A 15,836-nucleotide genomic window follows, 5' to 3' on the forward strand; every position below is an offset into this window, starting at 1 on the left:
AAAGTGTGCAATGCAGTGAAGGAGACATCTCCGACCCTATAAAGTATATATATTCTTGATCAGGATCACCTCCTGAGTCGATATGAGCATGTCCGTCTGTACGTCTGTCCGTCTGTCTGTCTGTCCGTCTGTCGGTCAGTTTCTACGCAAACTAGTCTCTCAGTTTTAAAGCTATCGAGTTGAAACTATGCACACATCCTTCTTTTCTTTGCAGGTAGTATATAAGTCGGAACGGCCGGGATCAGCCGCCTATATTCTACAGCTGCCATATAACTGATTGATCGGAAATGACATAACTTGGTTGTTTTTCAAGTTAGAAGGATGGGACTTTTAATGGATTCCTCTTTGGGCAAAATAATTCGATATGCCAAATTTCATAAGGATCGACCGACTAGATACGATCCGCTATATATCTAATAATATAAGATGCGTGTCTCCACCTATCGGACTGCGACTCAACTGCAAGGGTATCGGCTCCGCCCGAAGTTAGTTTTTCTTTCTTGTTTCTTATTATATTTTTATATTTTACTTTTGTGTATATATTTTTCCCTTTTCTTTCTTTTTTATACCCTTGCAGAGGGTATTATAATTTCGGTCAAAAGTGTGCAACGCAGTGAAGGATACATCTCTGACCCTATAACAAATAAATATTCTTGATCAGGATCACCTCCTGAGTCGATATAAGCATTTCCGTCTGTCCGTCAGTCTGTCTGTCCGTCTGTCTGTCGGTTTCTACGCAAACTAGTCTCTCAGTTTTAAAGCTATCGAGTTGAAACTTTGCACACATACTTCTTTTCTTTGCAGGTAGTACAAAAGTCGGAACGGCCGGGATCGGTCGACTCTATCCTATAGCTGTCATATAAGTGATTGATCGGAAATACCATAACATTGGTGTTTTTTAAGTTAGAGGGTTGTGACTTTCCACACATGTTATACTAGCAGTACCCTGCCACGTTTCGCTGTGGCATATTGTTGTTGCACGCATAAAAAATAATTCAAACAAAAAAGAATAATTTTCAAATTAATTAAATTCTGTAATACTTGTGGGTATACAATATTCTTTGTTTCTCCTCCTTAATCATTCATTATTATTTCTGTATTTTAGTACATAGGTTGCTCTTCACTTAAGCACCTTGTGATACACGACATTTTTTGTTTTATTACCAGGCGCAAAAACAAACAACGCAGATGGTCTTCCGACCCGTGAACATGCCACGTATAATTGACCATGGGAAAAACATGAATGTTCTAGATTTAAACCACAAACTTTTAAGGATTGGCCTTGTGATTTGTTGATTGTCATGGCAAATGCAAGACGTATCGGAAATTGAAGTCTTTTAAATTCAAACGGCATATCGGTTGGGATCATCGGGATCCTCGGAATGAGAACTTCCTCACCTTTGAATTTTCCTATCATTATCGTAGCGTAAATTACATTGTTCATCAATTTACTAACCACCAAACGCGTACCGTTGCACAGTTTTGGTTGGTTTATGTTTCGAAGCATGATTACTACGGAGCCAACCTTTAGGCGTAAATTGTGCGGTGGTAAGCCAGGCCGTCCAAAGAGTTTAAAAATTCAATTGGATAGTTGGTGGCTTCATCTTCATTTGTGACGCAGTCAATAGATTTGAATGAATGCATTGTTCCAATGATCTTATTTTGAATTATGTAGTTCAGGTCATCTACATCTTTATTCTTAGCCGCTAAAATTGCTCGCTCACTCAACCATTCATTATTTTTGTAGTTAGAAATAATATTTGGAAATACATTGTTGATAAGTTCGTCTTTTGATGAGACAAAATTACAGAAATTATTTGGAAATGATATTAAACCGCTCGATTCATCGACAGGTACTTGACCATTACCGATAGTCAGCAATTGCTCCGAGAAATCTTCAGCAGATGAAGATTTATATATTTTCAACACTGGCTATTTCACTTTACCATTAACGCAGCATAATCCAGGCGTTTCTCCGGAAAACTTTAATGCACCACAATACTCGCAAACAACGTCCATTTGCCCAATGCAAACGCTAGGATGCAAGCTGTAATCATTGCTGCAATCGTATCGAAACGCAGCTCGATTCAAATCAGCTAAATATCTGCGTCGCAAATTGAAATCTATTTGAGAAGCACGAAGTCGAGCCATACTATTGCGGCGCTGTTCACGTGCAATTTCTCGTTCTTCTTCAGTCCTTTCATATGCAATATTTTGTAATCTTCTTGCATTACGGCTTTGTCGGGAAAGATTCGACCGTCTTGGTCGCGGCATTATTAATTAAACTTCACTTCACTTCAATCCACTTGTTAATTATTTATTTAATAGAAATAGTTTTAATATTGATTTCAGCGCAACACAATCTTTTTGGTTCGTTGTTAAATTTGAGAGCCTGACTATGAATTTGACTTCGTTTGTAACTGACATTTTGACATTTGACATTTTCTTCTTAGCTGTCTGCCTAAATAAAAAAGTATGGGCCAGGGAGGAACGCTGTCGAACGGGACAAAAAGTATCCTATGTCCTTCTCCTGGCTCTAAGCTACCTCCCTACCAATTTTCACTCAAATCTGTTCTTCCGTTCTTGATTTATAAGTGGTGTAACATAAAACACGATGTTCTTTTATATATATAAGAAGATTTGACCAAAATCTTGTGTACACAATTTCATAAGGATCGGCCGACTATATCCTATAGCTGTTATAGATCGAAAGTGGCATAACTTTGGTGTTTTTAAAGTTAGAAATATGGGACTTGGTACAGATTCCATTTTGGGCAAAATTATCTTATTTCAATTATTTCAAAAAAGTTATCAATTTTTGATTCTAGTTCTTCCCTATCTTGTTGATCCAATGTGCCAAATAAATATTTTAAAAAGGTACCTACGAAATTTGCAAGTCCTCTTTTGTTTCGTTGAGCAATTTTGATTCCGTTCATTTCTCTATTTAATTTTTCTTTTAGATATTGAATTTGATCCAAATGTTCAAGTTCTCGTGTTTGTTCCATTAGATTTTTATAAGTTTTTTCAGTTTTAGTTAAATTGACTGTGAGATAGTGATATTCATAATTAGTGGGCAGATCTATGTTACCTGTTTGGAAAATTAAGTATCCATTTTTTGCTTGAATTGGATTGATATCCATGTTCTGACACATGGTGTGATATGTAAGACATAATAAAGTCATTAAATAAAAGATAATTTTATTAAGCTGGGTTGTCTTCCGGTGGAAATCTGGAATTATTATATTTGCTGGTATTAATTTTTTTCTTCTTTTTAAATTTCGATTTATAGTGTGTGATTTCTCAACTTCTTCTTTCTACATAATGTTTTTCGTCAGTTTGTGTAATTTGGCCTGTCTTCCTAAAAGGATTTGTATAATTAGATGTATATAATTAAGTGGAATTGTATGAAGTCTAGTATAAGTTAGTTTAGGGCGGAGCGGGAGCGCAAGTGAATCTCTCACTTGCGCTCTCCCATGAATTCGCCCCGCTTTGCCGCACCAGATAAGCTAAGCTTAAGTTTTGTTGATTGAATATAATCGAATTTATAACGTCGAAGAGTGCACGCATTTTCGTTTTTTTCGCAATTTCATTTAATTTCTACAGCCACCTTTTTTCCCTTTCGTTTTCGCGACGAGATAAAATAATCTCGATAAACATTTTGGCGCCCCCGGGTGGACTGTAGTAAATAATTAAATAAAAAAGCAACAAAAAATAGTGACAGTGACACATAAAATATATAAACAATATATATAACATATATATATTCAAAAAAAAAGGAGTTGCTCGCGACGGTTGTGCCAGTGAATTCAAATACAAATTAAAGAATTCTCCGCGTCGCGAAACAAACTTCTCCATAGCTGCTACTGGAAGGATTCGTCGTCCCCATGCCCTGCACCTGCATCAATTGTGAAAGGAAAGTGGCCGCAGGATTAAAGGATCCGAAAGCAGAACCCCAGGTATTTGTGCAAAAAATTGAAAGTTGAGATAAGACAAATTAAAATCCGTCTTGTGCTGGAATATTGCACCCTCCCTTGCACCCTGCAAAAAATAGTAGAGCAAAAATAAATAACAACATATTTAAAAATTCTAAAATTTTAATTATAAATATATGTGCTAACCTAAATGTACTGCCTGTGGATAAAATAAAAAAGAGAATATTTATATTATTTGCAATCACTGTCGCCCCCTACCCCTCGTTCTCGAATTTACAAATCTTCCAAATAAATACTAAAGTACAGCCAAAAATTATTATATTTATTACAGATAAAATAAAGGTGCATATATATTTGTTTTAAATACATACAAATAGATGCAGCGATAATATTCTCGTTTTCGTTTCCCACCGTTATCGGCTGCTGTATCTATGTATGTATATGCACTTTTTGGCGCGTATAGTTTACCGGTCCGCCAAGTGACGCGCTCCCCTACAATTTGGTCGGGCATATTGGTTTCAGTGTCATTGGCGACCAACTATTTTTTTTGGATACTCTGTGCCTCGACTATCAATAATTCGTTATCAATTAATCAATCAATTTAGATTTTTTTTTTTTGGTTAAATTTAATAAATTATTTATTATATTTAAATAAGATTAATTAATTATTTTCGTTTTCGCATTTTCTTGTTGTTCAATTAAATTCAATAAATTTTTAAATAAATTTGAGAAATTAAATTTTTAATATTAATATTTTAAAAATAATAAAAAATTTTAAATAAATTATTAAATCTTAAATTTGCATTTTTTTCGTTTTTGTATTGAAAAAACAAATTTTTTAAAATGGAAAGTACTAAACAAAAACTTATTTCCACAACTCTTATTGACTTAAAGAGAAGATTAAATGTCAAAGTTTAAAGCATTCGCCGGTTGGAGGAACGTTTGGAAGATGGATCACTTCCTCAAAATAAAACCGAGCTAGAGTGCAGGCTTTAGGTTTTAAATGAGGCAATTTCTAAAGCAAATGAGTTGCAAGACCAGATCGAGCAAATAGATGAATTGGATGATTTCGGAGCCGAGTTGGAAGAATTAGGAATAACTACCAAGGCAAGGATCATGTCCTTATGTAATGCCTTTTATTCAGCTGAAGACTCCCGTTCAGCTACTGCAATTTCTGCAGCCCCAACTCGAGCTCGACTTCCTAGTTTGGCATTGCCAAAATTCAGAGGAATTTATTCGGATTTCAAAAATTTCATAAGTCTTTTCGAGACATTAGTTGACAAAGATGTGAACATTCCAGTTATCGAGAAAATTTAATCATTTAATTTCTTGCCTCTCTGGTGAAGCCTTAGGAACTGTCAAGGCATTCCAGGTCACCGAGAGTAATTACGCCAAAGCTATCGCTAGTTTAAAAAGAGTTTATGATAACGAATGTCTCATCTTTGCGAACCAAATACGTCAACTGTTCAGCCTTCCGAAAATTTCCCAGCCGTCTGCGTCGTCGTTGAGGGGTCTCATCGACACTGTGTCATCAATTTATGGATCACTATTATCCATAGGAGATGATACTAAAATTGCAAACTCAATGATTATTCATTTAGTTTTGAGTAGAGTGGATCCAGTGACCAAGCAAAAATGGGAAGAGTCACTGGATTATGAGGAATTGCCGCTGTGGTCCGATTTCGAAAAAATACTAAATCGTAGATACCAGCATCTGTCCGCTGAAGAGACTGGCAAACCAAAACAAGAAAGAACTGGGTTCGGCAAGCAACTGAATAGAACTTCGTTGGCTTGTTCTTCTACCAACGCCAAAGCAGCTTGCAGTTATTGTAACGCGAACAACCATTTTTTGGCCCAGTGTAGTCCGTTCGCTCGCCTTGCTGTAATGCAAAGGTTTGAGTTTGTTAAGTCAGCCTCCCTATGTTTGAATTGTCTGCGAAAAGGTCACACGGTAGCGAATTGTAAATCGACCAGGTGCCAAATCTGTTCAAGATCGCACCATAAACTTCTTCACCGATTTACAGTGACCGAAAATAGCTTAGCATTACCACCACCCACACAAAATCCTCCTCCAGAGTTAACGAATGATGGCACTTCTACTTCACATGCTTTGCATGCGTCGTCTGTAGAAAGGGTTTTGTTAGCAACATCGATCGTAAGCGTTCGCACAAAAAATGGTGAGCACATCTTGGCCCGAGCATTACTTGACTCAGGGTCACAAATGAATTTTATTACAGAAGATCTTGCTCAACGCTTACAGATCCGTAGGGAGGAATCGTGCATCAACTTGCTTGGAATTGGTCAAACTAATTCACAAGTCAAGAAAAAGATACACACCGTGGTGAAGTCGAGAGTCAATGGTAGCGAGTTTCCGTTCGACTTTTGGGTTTTGAAAACCATTTCAGGCTATCACCCTGACCAGTCGGTAAACGTGAAAGATTGGACCCTACCAAAGAACTTGCCGTTAGCAGACCCATATTTTTACAAACCTCAGCGGATAGATATGCTAATTGGAGCTGAGTCATTTTTCGAACTGTTGTCCGTTGGCCAAAAAAAACAAGGTCCGAACCATCCCATCCTTCAAAAAACTCTCCTTGGGTGGATAGTATCGGGAAAATATCTGGCAAATTCCTCAACTCCTCCACAGCCAGTCTCTAGTCTGAATGGCCAAGAAGAAGTATTACAGTCAATAGACAAAAACTTGAAAAAATTCTGGTCGTTGGAAGAAGTTCCTTCTTCTAAAAAGATGTTGTCGCCAGAACAAGAGCTATGTGAGGAACATTATCGGAAGACTACAAGAATACTGCCTTCAGGTCGATTTGAAGTTAAACTTCCATTTAAGTCGGATCCAAGCGTTTTGGGCAATTCATTCGAGATAGCCAAACGCCGATTCCTGTCGCTCGAGAGAAGATTATTTCGAGATCCGAACTTAAAGAAAATGTATTTGGAATTTATGGAAGAATACGAATCCCTAAGCCATATGTCCCCTGCAAGCAATGACGTTCTTGCTTCTCCACACTACGTCATACCCCACCAGTGTGTCTTGCGGCCGCAAAGTACAACGACCAAACTTCGAGTCGTGTAACGAACTCCTACAATCATCTATGGGCGGAGGCGGGTGGTAAAACCTGGGAACCAGCGCACGCTGGAATATCCGGCTTCGGCTCGTCGGCAAGGGGGGTGTTATTTGCCGGTTCCCAAGGGTGCCTCTCCAGGTAGGGATCTAACTTCAAATGCGTGCTCGCGACGAAATATCTACTCTCCGGAAAGAGTCCCGATATCCTAGGATGGTGAGAGATGGGGGGGTTCCCTTCCTGCGCCTTACTTACGAGTCAACCAGGTGTCATGGGGCGACTCTCGCGTGCCCACCCTACCAATGATCGCTCGCTTTCCACATCCTGCGAGCGACCCCTTTCCATGGGTACTCCTACTACCTACTCTCTGCTAGCTGCGGCATAAAACTGATGATTTAAAACATTATAAAATATTTATTCCTACGATAGAACATACATATAAAATTGGATCATGGCAAATGCGTATAAAAAGAACTAAAGCTAATAAAATTTCAATAAATAAACATCAAGGCGTACATATCAGCTTAGAATTGGCTTAGCAAATAGCACAAGTTAAAATTGATAGAATTAAATAAAATTATGAATCAACAATGTAAATCAAAGTGAAAGACTGGGTATTAATAATTATTTTTTTTTCTTTTAAAAACCAAACAAAAAAAATTAAAGGAACCAAAAACACATAGGAAAACTTGTGACTCTTAGAGTCCGCATTGGTCGGGACACCAAGGATTAAAAATCAAAACAAAATTGTCACATAAAACAAATTGGCAGGTTTTACTCACTGAGAACTCCTTGCTGCATCCCACGACGAAAGAGCTTTCGGGGGGGGGCGGTGAAACAAAGTTTTTATGCCTTACAAATTATTCCCCACTGGGGCGGCACAATTAAATAAAACCACGAAAACAATAACACAATTTGAAGCGACATTGAATTTCCTCTGACTAGCCTTGTTTCCCGATCAAGCCATTAGGAACGTTACGTTAAAACTTTTCTTTGCTTCCTTAAACTTTTTTTTTTTTTCCGGGTTTCTTCCGATTTTTTTCTTGTTTTTTTTTCTTGCTTAAATCTTATCCATTTCACTTTGGGTTTACACTGCTTCTCTAATATGGCTCCTTGAAATCACTGGCCAGGGACACTACGGACCGGATCCAAAGCTGGAATATCCATTCAGCCTGGACCTTTTACTGGGACACCTCCGATGTTTTCCTCCCTCCCGTTCTTGAATATCGCGCTACACTGCGGTTAGCGCCTCCTCTGCGCTCCTCCGTTCGCTCGAACCTAGCTTCGGTTCGAAGCGAACTTGCTGCGATTAGCCTATTTTAGGCCGGGATTTCTTCTCCTTCCTCGGTGCTCCTCCGTCCGCCTTTGGTTGGACTTCCTTAGTTGAGCCACCTGGAGTTCTTTAATAGTGGACACGGAATAGTCCACTCGGACTTTTGCTCGGCCTGCTAAAACTGGGATTCGTGATTCAGTGCTCTTCCCTGACCCTTCAAACACTCACCCCTGGGTTTTCCTCGAGCCACCACTTCCACCTCTACACTCGGTTTACTGACGCCGGTGGACAATTGGGAGCCTTTGAGCGTCCCCAAAATTAATTGTCACAACTGCCGGCGGGATCTTCGAATATTGTTGGTTTTTCTCCCTGGTTTTTCCCTGGTTTTTCTTCTCTGGTTTTGCTGCTTAGCGCCTTGCTGACACGTCTGGCTTGTTGCAGATCTTGCTTGGGAATGATCCCACCCATACCCATAAGCGGACCGACGCCGGATTTTCGGCGGGCTGGCTCCTGGGGTCCACAAATGGCGAACTACCGGAATTCGTTTTGTTCCAGGCGCTCCCCCAATACCTACGCTAAACCTTTTCTCATAGATGGCGCCACCCTCCGCCAACTGCGGCTCATAGGTGTCGCTCCCCGTCATGGCAAGTGCTACAATAAATATTCCCCCCTCAAGATCAGACTTGGGGTTTCAATTTCCCAAGGATGATCACCACAGCACTTGCACATCCTACTGTCGAATGTCCTTTGCATGATATTTCCCAATCAGCCGGCCCTGTAGATCCTCCAACTCATAATAGGCATTCCCTATCTTTCTCCTCACTCGGGCCTTCACAAAAGCTGGTCCCAACTTAGCATTATAGCCCGTTTGGAAATTGCTCTGTTTAAAATTTCTTCGGAACACTTCTTGTCCTTCGCTGTAGGCCACCGATCTCGAGCGAAGATTATAATTTCGCTCATTCTTTTCCTGTTGTCTCCTCATTACTTTCAAGGCCTGCTGCCGCACAATCTCCAAGGAGTCCTGCCTCGAAAAGCTTATCGACTTGTCGTCCAATAAGGACAGAGCCCTAAGTAATTTGTATGTCGCCCCCGAGGTCATAAAATGTTGGCCAAAAACCGTATAATACGGGGTGGTACCTAGACTTGAGTGTACCGCGGACCTGAGAGCACAACAAATGCTACTGAGATGCTCATCCCAGTCCTTCTGATCCTCCTTCTGATGTAAGATCTAATAGCGGCAATAACTGAGCGGTTGACTCGTTCTGAAGCGTTCGCTTGAGGGGAGTGCACGGCTGTGAGGGTGTGCGAAATTTTGTTATCACGCAACAATTTCTGGAACAGCTCTGCTCGAAATTGTGAACCGTTATCCGATATTACATTTTCAGGAACTCCAAAGGTATGGAATAATTCCTGCTGTAGGTACTTAACGACGGTGTCAGCCGTTAGCTTCTTTACCGCTTTTAGAAAGACGAACTTGCTATAATGGTCGAGAACAATGAAGATCCCTTCGTTACCGCTTCGGGATCGAGGATAGGGCCCTAAGAAGTCCATATAAAGCTTTTGGAATGCTCGTTGTGATTCGGGCGCAACTCCCATTGGGAGTCGCAAGGTATGGTTTGGTGCTTTGGTCGTTTTGCACAGCTCACAGGCCTGCACGTATTCCTTGATATCTTTTACCAGCCCCGGCCAAAAGTAATAGCGCCGAACCCGCTCCAGAGTTTTATGGATACCTCCATGCGACGCCAACGGGTCATCATGGGCCTTTTTCAAAATCTCCGGTACAAGTTGTGAAGGCACCCAAAGCTTCCAACAGAAACTGTCATGAATTGGCTCGCCTGTTATATGCTCGGTTCTTTTAAAGAGCAACCCATCCGAAATTTTTAGGTCTGGCAAATTCTCTGCATTAGCTGCGATGCCCTCCATCAATTTTAAATACTCAGGATCTCGAAAATGCGGTGACTCTACATCTATCAGAAGACCCTGTTTTGCATCTAAAGCAGCAACTTCTTCTTCATGCACTCGTGACAACGCATCCGGAACGACATTAAGGTTGCCCTTACGGTGGTCGAAATGAAATTTAAAACGCTGCAGCGAAATGGCCCATCGTCCTAATCGGGAGTGTAAATCCTTTTGACCCATTAGCCATTTCAGCGAGGCGTGATCGGTGATCACCTGGAATTGATGACCTTCAATATACGGGCGGAATCGGTTTATACAAATAATAGCCGCCAAACACTCCTGCTCAGTTACCGTATAATTTCTCTGCGCTTTGTTAAGTTTCTTCGAAACGAAGGCTATCGGACATTCATCCCCTTCATCCGACTTCTGAACTAAAACTCCTCCCACGCCAGTACTACTGGCATCGCAGTGGATTGAGAAAGCCTTGCTGAAATCGGGGCTACACAAAACCGGAGCCGAGCTTAACAATTTTTTTAGTTTCTCAAACGCTAGCTGTCCGTCTGGGGTCATCGCGAACCTTTGCTTTGGTTTTAACAGATCTGTCAAGGGCGCGGCTACTGAAGCGAAATTACTAATAAATTTCCGATACCAATTAGCCATCCCTAAGAACCGTCGTAAAGCCTTTAACGTCTTCGGCAAGGGAAAATCCACCATTGCCGACACCTTTTCCGGATCGGTTCGCACCACCCCTTCACCTATAATGTGCCCCAAATACTTCACACTGCGCATGCAAAACCTACTTTTCTCCACGTTTAGAGTTAATCCCGCCATTTTCATCCGACCTGCTATCGCACTCAGGACCTTCAAATGACTATCAAAAGAGCCGGAGACAATCAGTAAATCATCCAGATAGACGAACACCTCGTTCCTTAGTTCTGGAGGCACTACTTTGTCCATGAGCCTGGTCATGGTTTGCGGTGCATTTGACAGTCCAAATGGCATCACTTTATACTGGTAAAGTGGCTTGCCAGGGATAGTAAATGCGGTTTTATCCCGCGATGCTGGATCTAGGGGTATTTGCCAATAGGCATCTTTTAGGTCTAAGCTGGTTATAAAATTCGCCTTCGGAAGTCTGCTTAAGATACCGTCAATTTGCGGCAATGGATAAGCATCATTTTTCGTTACTTCGTTGACTTTTCTACTGTCTAGGCACAACCTAACCTTGCCGGGTTTTTGCACTAAGACCACTGGAGATGACCAAGCACTGTCTGACTCCTCTATTACTCCTAGTTTGAGCTAGTTTTTCTTTTAAAAACCAAACAAAAAAAATTAAAGGAACCAAAAACACATAGGAAAACTTGTGACTCTTAGAGTCCGCATTGGTCGGGACACCAAGGATTAAAAATCAAAACAAAATTGTCACATAAAACAAATTGGCAGGTTTTACTCACTGAGAACTCCTTGCTGCATCCCACGACGAAAGCGCTTTCGGGGGGGTCGCTGAAACAAAGTTTTTATGCCTTACAAATTATTCCCCACTGGGGCGGCACAATTAAATAAAACCACGAAAACAATAACACAATTTGAAGCGACATTGAATTTCCTCTGACTAGCCTTGTTTCCCGATCAAGCCATTAGGAACGTTACGTTAAAACTTTTCTTTGCTTCCTTAAACTTTTTTTTTTTTCCGGGTTTCTTCCGATTTTTTTCTTGTTTTTTTTTCTTGCTTAAATCTTATCCATTTCACTTTGGGTTTACACTGCTTCTCTAATATGGCTCCTTGAAATCACTGGCCAGGGACACTACGGACCGGATCCAAAGCTGGAATATCCATTCAGCCTGGACCTTTTACTGGGACACCTCCGATGTTTTCCTCCCTCCCGTTCTTGAAGATCGCGCTACACTGCGGTTAGCGCCTCCTCTGCGCTCCTCCGTTCGCTCGAACCTAGCTTCGGTTCGAAGCGAACTTGCTGCGATTAGCCTATTTTAGGCCGGGATTTCTTCTCCTTCCTCGGTGCTCCTCCGTCCGCCTTTGGTTGGACTTCCTTAGTTGAGCCACCTGGAGTTCTTTAATAGTGGACACGGAATAGTCCACTCGGACTTTTGCTCGGCCTGCTAAAACTGGGATTCGTGAATTAGTGCTCTTCCCTGACCCTTCAAACACTCACCCGTGGGTTTTCCTCGAGCCACCACTTCCACCTCTACACTCGGTTTACTGACGCCGGTGGACAATTGGGAGCCTTTGAGCGTCCCCAAAATTAATTGTCACAACTGCCGGCGGGATCTTCGAATATTGTTGGTTTTTCTCCCGTGGTTTTGCTGCTTAGCGCCTTGCTGACACGTCTGGCTTGTTGCAGATCTTGCTTGGGAATGATCCCACCCATACCCATAAGCGGACCGACGCCGGATTTTCGGCGGGCTGGCTCCTGGGGTCCACAAATGGCGAACTACCGGAATTCGTTTTGTTCCAGGCGCTCCCCCAATACCTACGCTAAACCTTTTCTCATAGATGGCGCCACCCTCCGCCAACTGCGGCTCATAGGTGTCGCTCCCCGTCATGGCAAGTGCTACAATAAATATTCCCCCCTCAAGATCAGACTTGGGGTTTCAATTTCCCAAGGATGATCACCACAGCACTTGCACATCCTACTGTCGAATGTCCTTTGCATGATATGGGAGCATGATATGGGATATGGGATATGGGATTTGCTTCCCACCTAAGACACTGACTGACGCTCCTGTGTCCAGTAGTCCTAAAACCGTTTGGTCTAACACGCGAACCTCTGCATACGGCCGTCTATCCGAACATTTGTGCCTAATGGCATTTATGGTTTTGACTGTCTTCCAGAAATCTTTTAAACGCTTGGCACTTCGGGATGGGGTCTTTTTAACCACTCTAGGGGGTGAAATTTCCGGAAGGGTATTATTCCTGACCCGCTGCGGCCAGAAAATAGTACTTTGGGAATTTGATTCGACCGGATCGGACACAATGGAGGCATCGGACTGGGCCAGTTTGGCCATTGGTGACATCACGGACTCGGACAAATTGGCCAAACAATTTAATGCTTCTCCTGATTTTCGAAATTTCGACGTGGAACACACGACTGCTGGTGTGGTCGTGTGTTCACCTTCCCGTTTTTTTGACATTTACTGCATGATGGTTTATATGTATTTGGGGTGCCACACCCATAGCAGAAAATCTTTCTCTTTGCCTCGCAGTCATGGTAGCGGTGCCCTTCCTTCCTGCAGTTCCAACAAACTAATGCTAGTGCATCTATCTCATCGATTATTTCTGCAGCCGAAAACTCAGTAGCATCATCGGGTTCCATATCCTCGACTAATTCTGCTACTTGCTTGCGAAACGGAGCTGGTCTCTGGTATCCATAACTCCGCTTAACGTCTTCTAAGAAGCTTTCCCTGCGCCTACACACATCCCTAAGACGCTGTACGGAGTCGATGCTTAAATTGAGAAGTTCGTGTCTTATTTCGGGACGGAAATTCCTTCTGAGGATTTCTATGAGCTCCTTTTCAGTCATAGGGGTCTCTAAACAATCCGTCAGCTGGACTACCCCGTCGTAGAAGGAATCAAAATTCTCTCTTTCCTTTTGTTTTCGATCCCGGATTGCTTCTCGCAGATCTACATCTGTCCGGGTATCTCGAAATTGTTTTCGTAGAGCTTTTGTCAGCTCATCCCATCTCAGATGGTCTGCCGTTCTGTGGAATCTCCAGTAGAACTCTCGAGCTTTCCCATCGAACAATAAGCTCGCGTTGCTGCAGAGCACCGAAAAATTTCCCTCCAAAGTTTGGTGGGTTAAGGCTTCTACGCGATATAGAAAGTTATCAATAGATAACCCTTCTGGGCATCCATTGAATCGCAGCTTCCAACTGGTTATAATATGTCCCACCTTATCCGGACGGTTCGCTAGATCTGAGTTCGAGAACGCTGACATTGGTCGCGACATTGATGGCCCTTCATCTGGTTGGCGGAAGGACACGGATCGGGGGTCTGGGTTTTGGGCAAACTCGCTGTTTCGGTTTGGCTGAAGGTGCGCTGCTACATTGACCTCAATCAGTTGCCGCATCTGGTCGGCTAACTGTGTTAGCAACTCATTTTGCAACCCTCGCAACTGCTGGGAGACAACCGCCTCTATGGTTTGAGCCATATTAACTGCAGGCTCAGGAGCTATCGGTTGGGTGGCTTGGGGTTGCGACGACATAAGAACTTTGGCGGTCTTGCACTTTGGACACGAACCCTTGGATTTAGCATGAGCCTGGACACAAGTCTTATGAAACTCATGTCCACAACTAGCCTTGGCTAAAGGCGCGCTTGACAATGTCCTGTCACATAGCACACATTTGGAGGAATTAGGCCCCTCGGCTTCCAAGATTGACGAGTCCATTTTAACCCACTAACTTGTTGAATTTAATTTCTGACTACTTTCACAAAAAAACCTAAATAAACGAACCACCATATAATTCTAACCACTCAATAAACCAAATTAGATGAATCGACAAATAAACAATCAAATAAATAAATAAATATATAAATAAATAAATAAATAATAATAATTAATTTCCTAAACTAATAAATATAAATATTAAAATGAATTGGCTCAGTAAATAAAAACAGCTGTGAATGATTATCACATCCCAGAAGTCAACGACCTCCAAATTATGTAATTCTTGTTTCTCTCTTTCACACCTAGAATTGTACCTTGCCTGTAATTCTTATCTATTTGGGGTCAATGAACCCTTTCTCTCCTACCCTGCACTTGCTGTTGCGCTCCCCTTGTCTGGCTACAACTCTTTTACTTGTACAGAGCACTGAATAGCAGATTTTAAATAATTAAAATATTAAAATATAATTAAAGTAAGAGTATTAAATAAATGCAGATTATAAGTCTCATACAAAATGTAAAACAAAATTTATAAAATTTTTAATAACATCAAGCATTCATTAAAAAGCAAAAAAAACAAACAAATAAAATTTACCGATATAAAATTTCACAATATCATAAAAATAATGCCAGCAAGCATAGCTCGATTATAGCAATAAGAACCCAAATTTGCGCGATTAGGCTTGAGGAATAGGGAATATGAAAAAAACGAAAAAAAATTTTGTGCAAGGCTGCTTATCGCAAGTCTGCGACAGTTAGTGCATAAGACAGTTAGTGCAAACCGCGGACAGACGAAGTGAAGGAATTGCACTAATTGCCTCATTAGCATAATCCCCCTCTTCCTGTATTCCTGCGTTTAACACCTCTCTACGTTTGCAGCTAAGCATGTTCGCTATGATGACCATCGTGGTTTGCAGCAATCTTTATAAAAAGATGACCGACGCTGCATACCCTTCGAATGTCGCGAACCTGCTTTTAAATATATTTCATTTATATATATTTTTTTCTTTTGATGACAAAAATACCCACATCTGACCTAATCACCCGTGGTCAAGCGTTTCGTCCAAGGACAAAATACGCTTGCATTTCCTAAGCGTTTGATTAAGCAGGTGCGGATATTTATATGGAATTTTTTAAATTAGGATTAAGATTATTTTCTCTGCCTTTAGTAAGGTCTAACGTGGACAGAGAACAGAATATTTCCATACTCTGTGTTCCTATGCGTTTTACCATTACTGTAGGCAAGATACTCATGTTTGAT

General features: G+C 41.4%; 1 long non-coding RNA gene across 2 annotated transcripts; it reads right to left on the reverse strand.

Annotated features, from left to right (window-relative positions):
• Positions 1-7,827: 7,827 nt before the first annotated feature.
• Positions 7,828-8,643, reverse strand: LOC116655633. 2 transcript variants are annotated; one of them, XR_004310692.2, is made up of 2 exons: positions 8,508-8,643; positions 7,828-8,451 (listed from the first exon to the last, which is right to left on the reverse strand). It is a non-coding gene; the product is annotated as an uncharacterized LOC116655633 (long non-coding RNA). The 2 variants fall into 2 exon arrangements; XR_006507997.1 differs by having other exon boundaries at positions 7,828-8,454.
• Positions 8,644-15,836: the final 7,193 nt, after the last annotated feature.

The sequence above is a fragment of the Drosophila ananassae genome (genome assembly GCF_017639315.1).
Source record: "Drosophila ananassae strain 14024-0371.13 chromosome Y unlocalized genomic scaffold, ASM1763931v2 tig00000112, whole genome shotgun sequence".
Taxonomy (NCBI): Eukaryota; Metazoa; Arthropoda; class Insecta; order Diptera; family Drosophilidae; genus Drosophila; species Drosophila ananassae.